General features: G+C 31.3%; 1 long non-coding RNA gene across 1 annotated transcript; it reads left to right on the plus strand.

Annotated features, from left to right (window-relative positions):
- The first annotated feature begins 5,245 nt into the window (after positions 1 to 5,245).
- LOC105193844 lies at positions 5,246 to 6,434 on the plus strand. Its single transcript, XR_850613.3, has 3 exons — positions 5,246 to 5,395; positions 5,477 to 5,892; positions 6,184 to 6,434. It is a non-coding gene; the product is annotated as an uncharacterized LOC105193844 (long non-coding RNA).

Raw genomic sequence — 6,434 nt, forward strand, 5'->3', positions numbered from 1 at the left:
TCTCTCTCTCTCCTTAACTACATATACACACCACATCATACCGCGCGTACCTTACGTAATTCCAGATACGCTATCGGTTCGTGTTGCTAGCGCACGTAACTATAATAGTGATGTTACTATGCTGGGTTAGGCAAACGGTGTCTCACCAAGACGAATCAGGGAGCGGATTGCCATAGAGAGGGTTCAGGAGCTGGCCGGTTGTCACAAAGCACGCCAAGTGATCTATAGCTCTAATTAATGGCAATCTCCGGAGGGTCCCCTGGCTTTCCACGTGGATTTCAATTATCTCGCATCGGTCCGCCTGGGTAGTCCAGTAAACCGATTAAAGTTTTTGTGATCGAGCTACGAGCGCACTCCATTCGCTTTCATCTCCATTTCTCCTCTACCTGTATTTCGTGCTCCCTGTCGGTATAATGCTATTAAAATCCCACATACTGCGTATACGTTATATTTATAAGGGTTGCATAAGAAGCCTAATTAAACTGTAACAGACTTTGTAACATGCCTTTCAAGAGAGGTACAAACGATTCACAAAAATTATAAAATTATTATTGCAAAAATAGCACTCTGAGATAAAATGATTAATTCAACTGAACTTTCAACTTGATTAAATTTTTTCGACTCAAGCATTTACGTATTTCAGTTAAATATTTAAATGCTCGAATTGAAGGAATTTAATTTAACTTATATATAAATACTTGAATCGAAGAAATTTAATCGAGTAGAAAAATTTAGTCATGTCATAATAATCAATTTAATCAAGTTGACGATTTCTTTTTCTCAGTGCTTGACTTTTTAAAATATAAATATGTGTTATATGTACAAAATATTCGAGTCTGTTCAAACAAACATTAATTAAAAAATAGGCAGAATTGTGCAAAATTTGAATTTTGTTTTATATAGAATTGCTGTTTTTAGATTCTAGCTTATTAAATCGTATTATACGGCAGTACCAAGATTTTATGATATTATATTACATGTTTGTTTGTTATATTACAAGTATATCAACGCTATTGCGATGTGTCCAAGGATTATTATTTGCGTTTATTTGTATAGTAAACCTCTAAGGGAACGTTTCGCGCGTTTGCCTTGAGAGAAGAAACGATGCTGACGAGATGGAGATTATCGTTTGAGAGTGTTTGCATGGCAGCCAAATACCCTCTTAAGATACTTGCCAAGATCTTCGAAGTGTATTTGCACTGTTGTGTTAGAGACATTCAGTTTTGTTGCCACTTCGCGATTGTAATGCTGAAACGCCGAGCTGCAAGATGTCGATGTTTATTTCAATACAAATCCAACATAATGCGACCACTAAGTTTAAAGTTCGATCTTGTTAAATCTTAGAAATTATATAAATATATAGTACACAATTCCCCTTCCTTTCCCCTTGTTGTTCTTTGCAAGTTTCATAAAACGCTACGACTATTATTCTCTTCACAAAAGCACGATGTAAGAACAGTGATGCTATTAAGAAAGTATTTTTTTTTTTAATATTTCTGTTTACTTAGTTATTATAATTAGTTAGTTATTATAATTTTTAAGTAAATTAAGTTTATTTATCGCTTCTGTCGTAAGAAATATAACACTGCGAAAAATATTACTTTTTTCAAATTAAGGGAAAACGGAAAAATTGTTACTTCTTGCATGTATCTGTTATTGCATTGTACAGAAAAATATGCAACGCTGCGAAATGAAATGAAAGACGATTGTTGCATTTTTATTAATTAGCGCATCAGCATAATTAACAGATTTTTTCAAACTGAACGTACAGGGGCAAAGAAAATAAGTAAACATAAAATACATTTGCTCCACATGTGGAACGCGACTAATGGCTTATTTCAGTCTGTTTCAAAATCTCTTAAATATTAATAAAGATTTTTTTATGTTGAAAATAGAGAGAGAGAGAGAGAGAGAGTCCACAAATGTGCAGAGATGTACAGATTTTAATATTAACTTATTTTAATTAATATTAACATAATTGTTTACATAATTTATTTGCGCATCGCCTATTACGCTCGATTCATATGTGCGCTTTTTTTTACTTGTTATTATATTTAAAGTTCTGATTGTTATATTTAAAAATAAAAATATAATTTAAATTTAATTAAGAAAATGTGCGAAACTGTGCTTAGCTAAAGTTTTTTTAGCGATTATCGCCAAAATAAAATCATTTTATGTATCGAACTTTTGTTTTCAAAAGATGCTTTCGATGATGTTTCAATTCTTGCTGTGGTTTTATCGGAAATCCAGTTGGTCGTGTAATCGTTACAGCGCGACGATAATTATGTCACAATTAGACTCAATTAGATACATCGCGTAAGACATAAATCGGCTTTGTCGATAGTGCATTGCTCTCGTGTATACTTAGCGAGAGACAATGTCTGTTGATTCTAAATACACTTGTAAAATTGTAAATTAACATAATAAATTGTATTTCAATCATTTCGATAGAACAGTTAATTTTTCTATTATTTTAAATGTTTTTGTTTGATGCATTTAATACTTTACAAGTGTATAAAAAATCTGTAAGATCCATTTGGAATTACTGACTTCGTGAAATATACATTTGTAGAACTATAATATTATTTAATTGGATTTTAACTTTTTCATGACTGGTAGAACATGTATATTCCGGTTCTTCAAAAATTCATCTTTCATAAAAATAAAAATAACTTCTTGTAGACTCATTTTAAAGATGAAGGATAGGACTGTCATAAAAAAATCAATATCCTTGTAAGTTTCACCTCTTGATCTGCATATCTAAAATGGGATAAAAGTGTAAAAAAATATATATCTTCTACAAAAATTAAGATAACGAGTTCTTTATGAGCCTATTTTGAAGATCAACGTAAGAGTAATGAAAAAAAATCGCTACTTAATTTCAAAATAGATTCAATGCGGACTAAACTGCTAAATTTTGTTGTACTCACAACAAGAGATGTTATTTGATTTTAATCGTTGACATTGCAACAACTTCTTCAAATCAATTCGCGCCGTTGTTTTATAAAGAAAAGTAAAGTGTTAATAATTTAAAGTTCAAAGGTTGTGAGCAGAAAATAGCGATGCTAGAATACATTAAACATGTTTCAATTAGACTGTTTATCTGACTATTGCCTTTTAATACATACTTTATCATCATTAAAATATTTATCGAGATCAGCGCATCGATATATTTGTTTTACAAGCTAGCTCCGGCTATTGTAGGCGTGAAATATTGACGTGACGATCAGATAAATGTTGCATATCGCTTTTAGGCAGATCTGCATACTGCTCGTGCAAGGACACGTAATCAATTAAAAAACTATTGACGGAAGAGAGAGAGAGAGAGAGAGAGAGAGAGAGAGAGAGAGAGAGGCAGGCTAGAGTAAATCGATAAAAGAGAGGCGCTTTTAGTTTCAGTACAGTTTCATAGGAGATGACGAGTTTAAAGTTTTCAAGACAAAATTGTAGTCGCACACTTATCGCCGGGACATATCAACCAACAATAACGGCAAGTGCAACGGATCCGTGCGTGAAACTGTCGATCCGGCTCAGAGGGATTCGTCATCAATCATGCGCAAAGCGATGTTCGTATAAGTATACATGGGTCATCCTATTCGATATGCCCGCGTATACTCCCCTGTTTCTGCATTCGCGCACCCACAGCACCGACGACACCCAGGTCGCTCGTTTGATGGACGGCTCTAATCGCTATCGATCATTATTATACGTGCGCGTGTAATACACGGGCCCCCTCTCTCCCCCTGTCTATATCCTACGCGAACCGCGCGTATTATATATCGGCGCGTGTATAAAATAGAGGAACGTGATGTGAGTGATACTCAACGTCGCATCCGTACGTTGAATGATCGATCGATCGGACAGGTAGATGATAGACAACGTCGTCGTCGAAAAGTTCTTAGTCGTCTCCAGTGAGATGGAATATTTATTCTTTCCTTTCCTCGGAATAAAAATCAAACGAGCAATTCTATGCTCTGACATAAAGACTGACAAGAATTGATTTCTTATCATGCTAAGAATTTGTTAGGACGCTTAACAGATCATACGTGAAGGTTTCGCAAATGATAACTTTTTATTATTGAAAAAAATCAGTGATTTAATGAAGCTAAAAATAATTATTAGTAGTTAATATGGTTTTTAAGAGACAGTCTCATTTTTTCAATTTTTATTTGCGATTATTGAAGATAATTTTTAAATATTCTCCGTAAAAATTTAGAATAATGAGATCTCAATGTGTAAAACGCTTCAAAATCAAAACCGTGCGGAAATGAGCGCGATTTGACGAGAATATGTGATTCGAAAACTCGGTTATAGATTTTCCGTCTTGGGGCAATACTGGTGCAGCTTTGCATTATAGTTGTAACTTTGCGAGGAAGCGCGTTACAGTAACCCTGTAAATTTGCACGTCAAACTTACGGGTTCGTGATCCCGAAACTTACTGTATATCCTTTAAGACTCGTCAATGTCTCAATGGTATGCCTGAATTTCGTGCGATGCGGAAAGTTTAATGAATTTCGACGTAAAGAAAATTTAGTAAGGATCTAAATTGAAGTGTATAATTACATAATTAGATCAATTATAATTGCGTTAATCTAGTTGCTTAATGAGATATTTGATTTTGCAAATTCTAATATAACTATATCATTATGCAAGAAAACATTATTCTAAAAATAAAATTAAAATAATTTAAAAAAAAAAAAGGAAAAAGGCACCAAGCCACATATATCTATTAAATATACAATTTGCATTATACAATTAGAAAAAAATTAATAGTTATATGAGGTATTTTATATTTTTTATATCAGCACATACACATACTACAATAAAAATATAAAATATTTGTAATAATTCCTACTTTTTAAGTCTATGTTAATTTGTTATCAATTTTACTTTTTTAATACAACTTAAAATTTTAATTTAATATAAATTAAAAATATAAGCGACACTTTTTATTACAATAATTGTTCTAATCTATTATGATACATTAATTTTTTCAAATCGGAGTTTAATATTTCTCAAGAAAAAAAAACACAATACAAAAAGTATAATTGTATAGGAGAGCATTTCTAAGTTTAAACTGATATTAATTTTTATTGTATATCTACATTTTATATCTAATAATTGATAATAATTTAGAAATATTATTAAACCAAAATTCGCTTTGACCGAAAAATAGCACTTATTTTTCCTCTTGTGTTGTACTCATCGATCTGATGTTCGACTTATTATTTATATTTTGGTATAGAGTCACGTGTTTTGCTTTGTTGACCTTCTCCAAACGGTTTCTTTGAATATTTGCCTTAGCATGAGTAGCCTTAGCGTCAGTACATATTGTATTCGGTTATAACACACGCTGTGTGGATGCAGTGGGAAGAGCTTGTAGTTGTGTGTAGAGGTATTTGAGCAAATTAGATAATTTATACATAGAGTGTAAAATTTGTGAGTCTAACAACAAGTGTAAATTTTTGAATACAAGGAAATGGAAAATTGTGATACAATTAAAATAAAACGAGAAAACAATAAAGGAGAAAAATGGGAAAACGGTACCACCTTAATATGGGGATATTTTACCAGAGGAGGAAAATTATTTGCTGCAAGCTGCAACAAATGTAACTATTCAACCTATATTGGATTCCAAAAAGAAATGTTATGGAGACACCTGATAGTATATCATTCACGCGAAATGCCTGTGATTACCAAAAAAATTAAAAATTCCTGGATGTCGTCACATATCACGGTTGACATGAAAAACTGGAATATAGTGTGCAAGTGTTGCACAAACTTTACTACTAAAATATATCTTGAGGATAGCTTAGTATCTCATTTGAATGACGTCCATGCTATAAAAGAACCAAGACTTTAAGATTTTCGAGCTCTTGAAATTCAACGGAGGTAAATGTTATAACGAATTTTAGTGTTCTATTTTCCTTAGTCTTATATTTTATTCTATTTTATTTTACAATTATTTCTACAAAATGTTATATTTCATTTTCTAACAATAATCAATTTAAGAAATTATGTGTAAATAGTTAAACAAACTACTATAATATAAATATAGAATTATATATTGATTTAAATTGATTATTTAAATCTGAGAATGATAATTTTATCTTTATAATTTTGTAATAAACGTAATATTTCAAAAATTAATTTTATTTTTTTTCATTCCATATTTAAATACAGAATAGTTACCACTTCAAGACTAACGAATGGCAATGTCATGGATTCTTATAAAAATTTGACAGAACATCAAAGTGATGTACGAGTGAACATCTCCACCCATTTGAACGAAAGAAAAAAGAAACAGATGCTTATAAATAATTAATTACTTTGCTTATATTACACTACATAAAAAAAAGAATATACAAAGAAAGTTTTTGAATATTAATTTGATATTAAGATTGCTTTATTATGTAAATCTACTATAATAAATA

Source organism: Solenopsis invicta, chromosome 16, assembly GCF_016802725.1.
Source record: "Solenopsis invicta isolate M01_SB chromosome 16, UNIL_Sinv_3.0, whole genome shotgun sequence".
NCBI lineage: Eukaryota > Metazoa > Arthropoda > Insecta > Hymenoptera > Formicidae > Solenopsis > Solenopsis invicta.